Source organism: Myiozetetes cayanensis, unplaced genomic scaffold (genome assembly GCF_022539395.1).
Source record: "Myiozetetes cayanensis isolate MyiCay16 unplaced genomic scaffold, myiCay2020 scf874, whole genome shotgun sequence".
Taxonomy (NCBI): Eukaryota; Metazoa; Chordata; class Aves; order Passeriformes; family Tyrannidae; genus Myiozetetes; species Myiozetetes cayanensis.
The window spans coordinates 1-12,946 of NW_026088157.1; the positions used below are offsets into that span (position 1 = coordinate 1).

Here is a 12,946-nt window from a genome sequence, read left to right on the forward strand (position 1 = left end):
CGAGTGCCGCCTCGCCACCCCCCTCACCCCTCCCGCCTGGAAAATCGGATTTTCTGATTGGTCAGAAAAATCCGGTTCTGCCCGGCGACGTGGGGGAGCCGCGCGCTGATTGGTCGAGGCGGGGCGCGCAGAGCTTCGCCCTCGGCCCCTTTTCCCGCCCGCCGCCATTTTGTTTCGGTGCCCCGAGAAGGGGGGAGGGAGGGAGAAAAGAGAGTGGTTGGGGGAAAGTCACGGGAAAATGTTTAAAATTTATATAAAATATATAAATATATAAAATATATCAGAAGTGTTTAGTTTTCGATCGGGAGCGGGCGCATAAGAGGCGCTGAAAGGACGACAGCGACGTTATTTCCCTGAGGAAATACGCGCGCGCCCCCCCGCGGCTCCTCACTCCCCTCACAGATTTACTCAATAAAATTATACCACACTCTCCTCACACTTCCCTTTTGATATCAACATATTTAATACTTTCAATACTTTTCCCGAAATACACTCACTTTAGGCAAAAAGTTACTAAATTATCGAGCACGGATCCGCAGGAACAGCGTGGCGAAGGTGCCACCATTTTGCGGCGCCCCGTGAGGGGAGTAGGGAAAACGGGAAACATCAGAGGCGACAGCGCCTCAGGGGGAACCACGATGAGATTCTGAAATACTTGAGAGACGTAAATCGGAGAATCAATACAATTGTTCCCGTAAAGTTGGGATATTAAGGGTCTTTCTCAGTCTGTTTTTAACCACGAATAAGGTCCCCGCGGAGGGGGTGCACCGTTCCCGGAGGCACTGCAATACCGGGACGATGCGCGGAGCGGAGGGAGCAAGCTCCGGGTCCAACTCCCGCGCCCAAAAATCCGTTTAATATAAAGTCCTCTCATCGAGGACGTATCAGATATTAAACTGATAAGAACAGATACTACACTTGATCTTAGCCAAAAGGCCGAGAAGCGATAACTCTGTAATCCACACGGCCCCACACGGGCCCCAATCGCCCCCCACGTACCCCACGGTGACCCGCGTGAAGCACTCACACCCTTTTTTTCCCCCACCGGTATTTTTACCCCGCTCATTCCGAACCTCCCTCCCGCGCCCCGCTCACACCATAAAACACTGAGATACCCTGAAAATAACGCTCCCATCGTTCCCTTCGAACCTAAAAGTGATGCTTTATTTGCATGATCACGCCCCGAGCAGATCCCCGTTCCTCGCCTCCCCATCCCAGAAGTTTCCAACCCCCGTGGACAGGGGGCGTGGTCATGCAAATCAAAAGTTATGACGTAGTGGAAAAAAGCCGGGGTTATGCAAATTAGATCAAAGAAGGACGCGAAGGGAACGATGGGAGCTTTATTTTCGGGGTATCTCGGGGATTTTGGGGATTGAGGTGAGCATGACGCGGGCGGGAGGTGCGAAGTAAGCGGGGTAAAAATACGAGTGGGAGAAAAATAGGGTGTGAGGGCTCCGCGGGGGTCACCGTGAGGTGCGTGGGGGGCGATTGGGGCCCGTGTGGGGCCGTGTGGATGAGAGTTATCGCTTCTCGGCCTTTTGGCTAAGATCAAGTGTAGTATCTGTTCTTATCAGTTTAATATCTGATACGTCCTCTGTTCTTATCAGTTTAATATCTGATACGTCCTCGATGAGAGGACTTTATATTAAACGGATTTTTGGGCGCGGGAGTTGGACCCGGAGCTTGCTCCCTCCGCTCCGCGCATCGTCCCGGTATTGCAGTGCCTCCGGGAACGGTGCACCCCCTTCGCGGGGACCTTGTAGTGGTCAAAAATAGATTAATTTCTCTAATAGAGATCCCAAACATAGCAAATGTTTTCTAAGATCGTGTTATTCCTGTTCTGAAGGTGTCTCGGGGTCCTGCCGCGGTCCCCCTGAGGCACCGCCGCTCGGCCCTTCCCGTCCCCCCATTCCCGTGGGTATTTCGCGTTAAATAGGGGATAGTTAGGATTTTACTGAGTTTAGAGTGGAATTTTAATACAATTCCGCGATGTTTTATCGCGATCTTGGCGGATCTGAGGGAAGGTTTGAGTGGGTTTTGGGGAGCAGTCTGGTTGGGTTTTGAGGGGTTCTGACGGCTCTTTGCCCCCCGCAGGATCGCGGTTCTCCTCCCCCCCGCTGAAAGAGACTAAAAGCTTTTAAAATCACATCTAAACCTTGATTAAAACCTTTTAGATCTCCCCATTTCTGTCCCGAAGGTGTCTGGGGGTCCCGCCGGGGTCCCCCTGAGGCGCCGCCGCCTCTGCCCCCCCACTCCCCTCACGGGGCGCCGCAAAATGGCGGCGCCTTCGCCGCTCGGGCCGCGGCCGAAACGGCTTCGAAGGCCGCGATTCCGCCGCTTCCTGCCTAAATTAAAGGTGTGGGTTAATTATAATAAGTGTTTTCTGACGCGGATCTGCCACTTTTAAAAGGTGGTGTTCGGCGGGGGAAGGAGAACCGCGATCCTGCGGGGGGCAAAGAGCCATCAGGACCCCTCAAAATCCAAGCGGACCGCTCCCCAAAACCTCCCCCGGATCCGCCACGATGACGGTAAAACATCGCGGAATCGCATCAAAATTCCACTCTAAACTCAGTAAAATCCTAACGGAGTTATCCCCTAATTAACGCGAAATATCCACGGGAATGGAGGGACGGGCAGGGCCGAGCGGCGGCGGCGGCGCCTCAGGGGGGACCCTGGCGGGACCGACCCCCAGACACCTTCGGGACAGAAATGGGGAGATCTAAAAGGTTTTAATCAAGGTTTAGATTTGATTTTAAAGCTTTCAGTCTCTTTCAGCGAGGGGGAGGAGAACCGCGATCCTGCGGGGGGCAAGGAGCCATCGGAACCCCTCAAAACCCAACCGTACCCTAAAAACGTACCCAGACCTTCCCTCAGATCCGCCAAGATCACGATAAAATATCGCGGAATTGGATCAAAATTCCACTGTAAACTCAGTAAAATCCTAACTATCCCCTAATTTACGCGAAATACCCAGGGGAACGGGGGGACGGGAAGGGCCGAGCGGCGGTGCCTCAGGAGGACCGCGGCAGGACCGCAAGACACCTTCAAAACAGAAATAAAACGAATTCAGAGAACTTTTGATAAGGTTGGGATTCTAATTGGAGAATTTAATCTGTTTTTAACCACGACAAGGTCCCCGTGGTGGGGGTGCACCGTTCCCGGAGGCACTGCAATACCGGGACGATGCGCGGAGCGGAGGGAGCAAGCTCCGGGTCCAACTCCCGCGCCCAAAAATCCGTTTAATATAAAGTCCTCTCATCGAGGACGTATCAGATATTAAACTGATAAGAACAGATACTACACTTGATCTTAGCCAAAAGGCCGAGAAGCGATAACTGTGCCACCCACACGGCCCCAACCGGCCCCCAAAGCCCCCCATGGACCTCACGGTGACCCCCGCACAGCCCTCACGCCCCTCTTCACCCCCACCGGCGCTATTGCCCCGCTTAAATTCCCACCTTCCACCAGCGTCCCGTGCTCAGATCCCCCAAAAACTCCCAAATCCCCTCAAATGACGCTCCCAGAATTCCATTCGTGACGCCGCGTGGTTTAATTTGCATAAACTCGCCTCTTTTATGACATAACCTCTCCCCCTCTACAGGCCCCGCCCACCGCTCTCAGCACCGCGAGCTGATTGGCCTTCTGCGCGCTGTGATTTGCATTCGCTCCGCCCCCCAAACTCCCGCAGAATTATTTCACGGTATCCAACGCCTCATTAGCATAACCCCGCCCCCAACCCACCCAGACCCCGCCCTGTTCCCCTGAGCAGAGATGTCTTTAATTGGCTGAATTTGATGCTAATTATGAGTCTAATCCCAGGCCTAACTGGGACCCCAACCCTAACCCGGGCCCTCATCCCAACCCTAACTCTGACCCTGATCACAGCGACTACCCCAACCCTAAACATGACCCTAATCCCAGCCCAAACTCTCACCCTAAAACCAGACCTAAACCAGACCCCAACCTTAACCCTAAACCAGACCCCAACACCGACCCTAAACCAGACCCCAATAATAACCCTAAACCAGACCCCAACCTTAACCCTAAACCAGACCCCAATAATAACCCTAAACCAGACCCCAACCTTAACCCTAAACCAGACCCCAATAATAACCCTAAACCAGACCCCAACCTTAACCCTAAACCAGACCCCAATAATAACCCTAAACCAGACCCCAACCTTAACCCTAAACCAGACCCCAATAACAACCCTAAACCAGACCCCAACACTGACCCTAAACCAGACCCCAACCAGACCCCAATAACAACCCTAAACCAGACCCCTAAACCAGACCCCAACACTGAACCTAAACCAGACCCCAACACCAACCCTAAACCAAACCCCAACACTGACTCTAAACCAGACCCCAACCTTAACCCTAAACCAGACCCCAACACCAACCCTAAACCAGACCCCAACACCGACCCTAAACCAGACCCCAACCTTAACCCTAAACCAGACTCCAACACCAACCCTAAACCAGACCCCAACACCAACCCTAAACCAGACCCCAACACCGACCCTAAACCAGACCCCAACACCACCCCCAGCCCCAATCCCAGCCCTAACCCTGACAAATCCCAAATGAAAACCCCAACCCCAACCATAAACCCGGCAGGATCAGGACACCAGTGGGAACTGGACCTTTCCCAGTTTTACTTGTGGGAACTGGGATGGGATGGGGTGGGGACACCAGTGGGAACTGGGATGGCATGGGGTGGGGACACCAGTGGGAACTGGGATGGGATGAGGACACCAGTGGGAACTGGGATGGGATGGGGTGGGGACACCAGTGGGAAATGGGATGGGATGGGATGGGATGGGGTGGGGACACCAGTGGGAACTGGGATGGGATGGGGTGGGGACACCAGTGGGAACTGGGATGGCATGGGGTGGGGACACCAGTGGGAACTGGGATGGGATGAGGACACCAGTGGGAACTGGGATGGGATGGGATGGGATGGGATGGGATGGGATGGGGACACCAGTGGGAACTGGTCCTGCCCAGCTCATACTGGTGGGAACTGGGATGGGGTCACTGGTGGGAACTGGGATGGAGCAGGATCAGGACACCAGTGGGAACTGGGATGGAGCAGGATCAGGACACCAGTGGGAACTGGGATGGAGCAGGATCAGGACACCAGTGGGAACTGGGATGGGACGAGGTCACCAGTGAGAACTGGTCCTGCCCAGCCCGTACTGGTGGGAACTGGGCTGGTCCCGGAGCTGCACTGGGGCTCTGCCAGCCCCTCCCCCTCCCGGACCATGACGTCACGCCCCCCCTCCCCCATGGGACCCCCGAGTCCGGGCGTTCCCCGTCCCCACCCCTGCCCCTCCCCCAGGGACCCCAATGTCGGAGCACGATCGTGACTCACCGGCCGCGCCCTCCCCACCCCCACAGCTGGATCCTCTCAACAGCTGGACGGGGAGGGGAGGGAGCCCGGAGGGGCCAGCAACGCTCCCCTCCCCCAGTAAAGACCCCCGAGCCCAAACCGGGCTCAGGGGTCCTCCCCCCCAAAAAAAGGGACTCAGCGGGGGGAGGGTCAGCACCGGCCCTTTATTGCCCTCGCCCCCCGCCCCTCCCCCACTCGGGGGGGGACAGTGTGGGCAGGAGGAGGGGGGACAATCCCAGTTTGGGGGACAATCCCAGTTTGGGAGGGCAATCCCAGTTTGGTGGGGGCTTTCCCAGTTTGGGAGGGGTCTCAGGCCCAGATTTTGGGTCCTTTCCCATTCTGGGGTCCTTTCCTCATTTTGGGGAGGGGGCAGTGTGGAATGGGGGGACCCCTGAAGTTTTTGGGGGAGGGGGACACAGGACACCCCCCCCTCTCCCAGTTTGAGTCTTGCCCTCCAGTTTGGGGGGGTCCTTTCCCAATCTGGGAGGTCCTTTCCCAGTTTGGGGGGTCCTTTCCCAGTTTGGGGGGTCCCTCCCAGTTCCCCCCCCGCCCCCTTTACCCACCGGGGCTCGGGAGGGGCGGCCGGGGGGGCCTCCCCAGCCCCCCCAGTGCTCCCAGTATGACCAGTAGACCCCCCAGTGCCACTGGCAGAGCAAACACCAACCCCACCCGCAGGGACCCCGGGGCAACTGGGGCAACTGGGGGGGTCCTGACTCGGGGGGGGGCAACTGGAGGGGTAACTGGGGCAACTGGGAGGGCTTTGGCTCTGGGAGGGGCAACTGGAGGGGTAACTGGGGCAACTGGGGGTGTAACTGGGGGGATCTTGGCTCTGGAGGGGGCAACTGGGGGACTAACTGGGGTAACTGGGGGGTTCTTGGCTCTAGGGGGGAATCTGGGGGGTAACTGGGGCAAGTGCAGTGGCTTTGGCTCTTACTGGGGGAACTGGGGGGAACTGGAGAGTCCTTGGCTTTCGAGGGGGCAGCTGGGGGTAACTGGGACAAACTGGGGGCTCTGGATGTGAGAAGGGCAGTTGGGGGGACAACTGGGGGCAACTGGGATTTAGGGGGTAACTGGGAGGACCTTGACCCTGGGGAGGGGGACTGGGGGAGTGACTGGGAGAGCAACTGGGATGTGCTGGGGGTTCTGGGATTAGGGAGGGCAGTTGCAGAGGGCAACTGGGGGCAACTGGGATTTAGGGGGCGGTTGGGGGCTGTTGTGGGGTCCTTGACCCTGGGGAGGCAACTGGGGGTAACTGGGACAGCTGGGGGCAACTGGGGGTCCCTGGCTCTGGGGGAGCAACTGGAGGGCTCATTGGGAGGTAACTGGGACGTGCTGGGGGCTCTGGGATTGGGGGAGCAGTTGGGGGGCTAACGGGGGCAACTGGGATTTAGGGGGGTTAACAAGTGGGGGGGCAGTTAGGGGGTCTCTGACCCTCGGGGGGGGACGAAGGGGCATGAAGGGGGTGGTTTGGGGGTTCCTGTGGGGTCTGGGGGGAGGGCTGGCTCTGTGGGGACCCCTGGGGTCAGTCTGGGGGTCCCAAGTCCTAGGGGGGTCCCAGGGCTCAGCCCGGGGCTCTGGGGCTCCGTAGGGGTCCCTGGGGTCATTTTGGGGGTCCTCGTCACTATAGAGGTCCCCATAGGGGTCCCAGGGCCTGGTTTGGGCGTCCCTGGGCTCGATCTGGGGGTCCCAGGTCCTATGGGAGTCCCTGGGGTCAATCTGGGGGGCCCAGGTCCTATGGGAGTCCCTGGGCTCGATCTGGGGGTCCCCACCCCCATAGGGGTCCCTGGGGTCAATCTGGGGGTCCCAGGTCCTATGGGAGTCCCTGGGGTCAATCTGGGGGTCCCCAAGTCTATAGGGGTCCCTGGGGTCAGTATGGGGGTCCCCATCCCCATAGGGGTCCCTGGGCTCGATCTGGGGGTCCCCAAGTCTATAGGGGTCCCTGGGGTCAGTATGGGGGTCCCCATCCCCATAGGGGTCCCTGGGGTCAGTATGGGGGTCCCCATCCCCATAGGGGTCCCTGGGGTCAGTATGGGGGTCCCTGGGGTCCATCTGGGGGTCCCCACCCCCATAGGGGTCCCCATCAAAGTCCCCATAGGGGTCCCAGGGCCGGGTTTGGGGGTCTCTGCCCCTCCGGAGGCTCCCGGGCTCGGGGTCCCCCTCCCTGTAGGGGTGGGAGGGGGGCGGGGCAGGGTCCCAGGGCCCCCCCTCAGGGTCCTCATCCTCGTAGGGGTCCATATAGGGGTCCCCATAAATGTCGGGGTCCCAGGGCTCTGTTCCGGGGTCTTCACCCCTGTAAGGGGGGGGTTCCCCCCCATAGGGGCCCCCGTAATTGTCGGGGTCCCCCAGGTCTGCATAGGGGTCCCCATAAGGGTCGGGGTCCTCCTCCTCGTAGTGGGGGGCGGGGGGGGCTTCACCGTACGCGGGGGGAGCCGGAGCTGAGCGGGGCGAGTCCTCGTGGGAATCCTGGGGCAAATCCTCCCGGGAATGGCCGTGGGAGTCCCGGGGCGAGCCCCGATCGCTGTCCTGGTGCAAATCCTCCTGGGAATCCTCCTGGGAATCCTCCTGGGAATCCTGGGGCGAATCCCGTGGATGGGGAGGTCGCGAGCCCCGCCCGCTGTCCCGGTGCAAATCCTCGAGGAAACCCTCGTGGGAATTCCCGAGGAGATCCCGGTGCAGCCCCCGGTGCTGCCCCCGGTGCCGGTCGGGTCCCGAATCCTGAGGCGCGTCCCGGTGCGATCCCCCACGCGAGCCCCCGAGCCACGCTGGCCGCGGCTCCCGCTGCGTCCCGCGGGGGGAATCCTCGTGGGAATCCTCACGGGAATCCTCGTGGGAATCCTCGCGCAGACCCGTCTGCCGGCCCGGCCCCGGATCCTCCCGCTGCGAATCCCTCTGCGGGTCCCCACGCGAGCCCCGGAGCCGCCTCCCCGCGGGCAAATCCTGGCGGGAATCGTCCACGCGCGGATCCCGGCGCGCAAATCCCTCGTCGAGCAAATCCCGGCGCGGTTCCCTCTGCCAGCCCGGGCTCCGTGGATCGTCCCCTCCTCCTCCTCCTGTTGCTGTCACCACCTCCCGTGGCCCGTCCCGGGCTCTCCATCCCCGCCGCGGGTGCGGGGCGCGGTGCGGGGGGGTGCCGGGCGGGGTGCGGAGCCCCCCGCGCTGGGGGTGTCGCGGCCGGCAGGTGACCCCGTCGGGCTGCAGGACGTAGCCGCGGTGACAGTGGCAGGTGAAGCCGCCGTGGTGGTTGAGGCACATGTGGTGGCACACGGCGGCCGTGCGACACTCGTCCCTGTCCCCGCAGCCGCCCGCGCCCACCGGCACGAAGCCCAGGGGACACGGCGGGGGGGTCGGGGGGACACCCGCGCGCCCCCCGCCCCCAGCCACGGCCACCAGCGCCACCAGCGCCACCAGCATCGCGCTGCCACCTCCTCCTCCTCCTCCTCCTCCTGCTCGGGATGGGGGCGGGGGAGGGGCCGAGGCGGCCCCGCCCTCCCCCAAATCCCAAATCTCAAACCCGCTGTTCTCCCCTCACCAACTCCCCCTCCCCGACACGATCGAGGGCGGCCCCACCACCCCAAACCCCAAACCCGGCCAAGGGCGGCCCTGGAACCCCCCTCCCATCCCCCCCTCCCAAAACTCAAGCTCGACCTCCCCACCCCCTCCCCTCCCCTCCCCCTCAACGCTAAAACCCGGCCAGGGTCGGTCCCGACCCCCTCAAATCCCCCAAACCTGGCCAGGGTCGGTCCCGACCCCTCAAATCCCCCAAACCCAGCCAGGGTCGGTCCCGACCCCCCTCAAATCCCCCAAACCCGGCCAGGGTCGGTCCCGACCCCCTCAAATCCCCCAAACCTGGCCAGGGTCGGTCCTGTCCCCCAAATCCCAAATCCCAAATCTGGCCCCAGCCCCCCAAAATCCTCCCCCCTCCAGGGTGGCCCCTCTCCACCCCCCTTCACCTTCCCCAAATCCCAAACCCACACCGGTGTCCTCACCCCTGTCATCAGTGTCACCTGTCACCAGTGTCCCCATCACTGGTGTCACCCTCACCTGTGTCACCCTCACCTGTGTCACCAGCACTGGTCACTGTCCCCCTGTCACCACCCCCCACGTCACTGTCACCGGTGTCACCATCACCTGTCACTGCCCCCCATCACCCTCACCCTGCCACTGTCACTCATGTCACCTGTGTCATCACCACCTGCCACTGCCACCCCTGTCACCCTCACCTTGTCACTGTCATCTGTCACAGCTGCCACTGCCACCTCTGTCACCCTCTCCCTGTCACTGTCACCTGTGTCACCAAGAGCTGACCTGCCACCCCTGTCACCCCCTCCCTGTCACCCTCACCAGTGTCATTGTCACCTGTCACAGCTGCTGCTGCCACCCCTGTCACCCCCTCCCTGTCACCCTCACCAGTGTCACTGTCACCTGTCACAGCTGCTGCTGCCACCTCTGTCACCCTCTCCCTGTCACCCTCACCAGTGTCATTGTCACCTGTCACAGCTGCTGCTGCCACCTCTGTCACCCCCTCCCTGTCACCCTCACCAGTGTCATTGTCACCTGTCACAGCTGCCGCTGCCACCCCTGTCACCCCCTCCCTGTCACCGTCACCTGCCGGGTTGTGTGTGTGTCACTGCCACCCCTGTCACCTCCCCCTCAGTGTCACCTCCCCCTCAGTGTCACCTCCCCCTCAGTGTCACCTCCCCCTCCCCAGTAAAACTGGCAGTGCTGCAGCCACTGGGGGATGGACTTTATTGGGGGGTGACAACGAGGTGACAATGGGACAACAGGGGGTGACAGAGGATGACACGGGATGACAGAGAGTGACAATGAGGCGGCAGAGGGTGACAATGGGATGGACAGGGGGTGACAACGGGGTGACAGGGGATGACAATGAAGTGACAGGGGGTGACAATGGGATGACATGGGCTGACAATGAGGTGACAGGGGGTGACAATGAGGTGACAATGAGGTGACAGGGGATGACAGGAGATGACAGAGGGTAACAATGAAGGGACAGGGGGTGACAATGAAGTGATGGGGGTGACAATGAGGTGACAGGGGGTGACAGAGGATGACATGGGATGACAGAGGGTGACAATGAGGCGGCAGAGGGTGACAATGGGATGGACAGGGGGTGACAACGGGGTGACAGGGGATGACAGAGGGTAACAATGAAGTGACAGGGGGTGACAATAGAATGACAAGGGGTGACAACGAGGTAACAGGGGGTGACAATGAAGTGACAGAGAGTGACAACGAGGTGACAATGGGGTGACAGGGAGTGACAATGAGGTGATGGCAGCAGGGGGGACACGCACAGGGGGTGTCCCCTCAGGGCAGTGGCCCGGGGGTCCCGTAGAGCTGCACGAGGGACCTGCTGAGGGAGGGGCCCAGGTTCCTGTGGGGGGGGGAGGGCAGAGAGAGAGGGTGAGCACCCCAAAATCTTAGGGAGTCGAGAGGGGTTGAGCACCCTAAAATCTTGGGGGTCCTGGGGGTGAACCAGGGGGTTCTGGGGGGGACCCAAGATTGGGGGACCCAAGAGTTTGGGGAGACCCAGGAATTTTGGGGAGCCCCAGCAGTTCAGGGGGACCCCAGGGCTCGGTGGGGGGGACTCAGGAATCTGGGAAGATCCAGGAATTTGGGAAGTGCCCAGGAATTCGGAGGGACCCAGGAATTTGGGGGGGTCCCAAGAACTCAGGAGTCCCAGGAATTTGTGGGGGGGGTTCCCAGGAATTTGAGGGGGATCCTCAGGAGTTTTTGGGGGTCCTCAGGAATTTGAGGGGGGGTCCCAGGAGTTTGAGGGGGTCCCAGGAGTTTTTGGGGGTCCCCAGGAATTTGAGGGGGGGGTCCCACGAATTTGGGGGTCCCCAGGAGTTTGGGGGGGTCCCCAGGAGTTTGGGAGGTCCCAGGAATTTGAGGAGGGTCCCAGGAATTTGAGGGGGGTCTCAGGAGTTTTTGGGGGTCCTCAGGAGTTTGGGGTCCCAGGAATTTGGGGGTCCCACGAGTTTGAGGGGGTCCCAGGAGTTTGGGGGTCCCCAGGAATTTGAGGGGGGGGTCCCATGAATTTGGGGGTCCCCAGGAGTTTGGGGGGTCCCAGGAATTTGAGGGGGGTCCCAGGAATTTTAAGAGGGTCCCCAGAAACTTGGGGAGTCCCAGAAATTTGGGGGTCCCCAGGAATTTGAGGGGGTCTCACCTCTGGGAGGGGCCGCAGCGCAGGGCACTGAGCACATCCTGGCACTTTGGGGGTCCACGAGGGCGTCCATGAGGCTGGGGAGGGGAAAGGGGAGGGGGTTCAGAGACACCCCCAAACCTTCAGTGACCCCCCTCCTCAAGAACACCCCCAACCCCCACTCAAATTGGAGACCAGAGGAGTGCAGGGCTCTTTTTTGGGGAGAGGGGGTGAATCCAGAGGGGGGACCCCAATTCCCACCAAGAGACCCCCCCAAAATTCCCCCCCAGGGCCCCCCCAGACCTGGCAGGGGTGGGGAAGCGGCTCAGGACGGCGCCCGCCCTCCCCCCACTGAGCCCCCCCAGCTGCAGCAGCTGCCGAGAGAACACGGCCTGGACAGTTTGGACCTGGAAAAGGGGGGGGAAAAGGGGTCAGGGGGACCCCAAAATATCCACACACCCCAAATACACCCCCCTGAACACGGCCTGGACAGTTTGGACCTGGAAAAGGGGGGGAAAAAAGGGGTCAGGGGGACCCCAAAATATCCAAAACCCCAAAATAAATCCTGGACAGTTTGGACCTGGAAAAGGGGGGGGAAAAAGGGGATCAGGGAGACCCCAAAATATCCAAAAGCCTTAAATAGAGCCCCCCAAAAAACCCCTGGACTGTTTGGATCTGGGGGGAGGAAAAAGAGGTTGGGGGGGGGTCCCAAAATATCCACAACCCTTAAATAGAACCCCCAAAAAAAACCCTGGACTGTTTGGATCTGGAAAAGGGGGGGGAAAAGGGGGACCCCAAAATATCCACACACCCCAAATACACCCCCCTGAACATGGCCTGGACAGTTTGGACCTGGAAAAGGGGGGGAAAATGGGGGTCGGGGGGACCCCAAAATATCCACAGCCCTTAAATAAACCCTGGACAGTTTCGACCTGGAAAAGGGGGGGAAAAAAGGGGGTCAGGGGGACCCCAAAATATCCACAGCCCTAAAATAGACCCCCCAAAAAACATCCTGGACTGTTTGGATCTGGGGGGAGGAAAAAGAGGTTGGGGGGGGGTCCCAAAATATCCACAACCCCCATAAATAGACCCCTGCCCTTGAACACATCCTTTCCCCCCCCCAATCCCACCCTTTCCCCCCCGCCCCTCCTTTGTCCTCCCCCTCCCACTTTGGGGACCCCCTTTTACCCCCAGCCCCTCCTTTGTCCTCCCGCTCCCACTTTGGGGATCCCCCTTTAATCCCCCAGCCCCACCTGGTTCTTGCCCCCTCCCACTTTGGGGACCCCCTTTACTCCCCCAGCCCCTCCTTTGTCCTCCCCCTCCCACTTTGAGGACCCCCTTTTACCCCCCCGCCCCACCTGGTTCTTGCCCCCTCCCACTTTGAGG

At 60.4% G+C, this 12,946-nt stretch overlaps 1 long non-coding RNA gene, 2 other non-coding genes and 1 pseudogene across 3 annotated transcripts; 1 reads left to right on the forward strand and 3 right to left on the reverse strand.

The window, feature by feature from the left end:
* Window positions 1-757: 757 nt before the first annotated feature.
* On the reverse strand, window positions 758-948 carry LOC126652453 (U2 spliceosomal RNA). The gene has a single exon (XR_007631989.1). It is a non-coding gene; the product is annotated as a U2 spliceosomal RNA (small nuclear RNA).
* A 574-nt stretch (window positions 949-1,522) lies between these two features.
* Window positions 1,523-1,746, forward strand: LOC126652455 (uncharacterized; annotated as a pseudogene).
* Window positions 1,747-3,142: 1,396 nt separating this feature from the next.
* LOC126652454 (U2 spliceosomal RNA) lies at window positions 3,143-3,333 on the reverse strand. The gene has a single exon (XR_007631990.1). It is a non-coding gene; the product is annotated as a U2 spliceosomal RNA (small nuclear RNA).
* A 6,798-nt stretch (window positions 3,334-10,131) lies between these two features.
* Window positions 10,132-11,961, reverse strand: LOC126652452 (uncharacterized). The gene is made up of 3 exons (XR_007631988.1): window positions 11,864-11,961; window positions 11,585-11,658; window positions 10,132-10,789 (listed from the first exon to the last, which is right to left on the reverse strand). It is a non-coding gene; the product is annotated as an uncharacterized LOC126652452 (long non-coding RNA).
* Window positions 11,962-12,946: the final 985 nt, after the last annotated feature.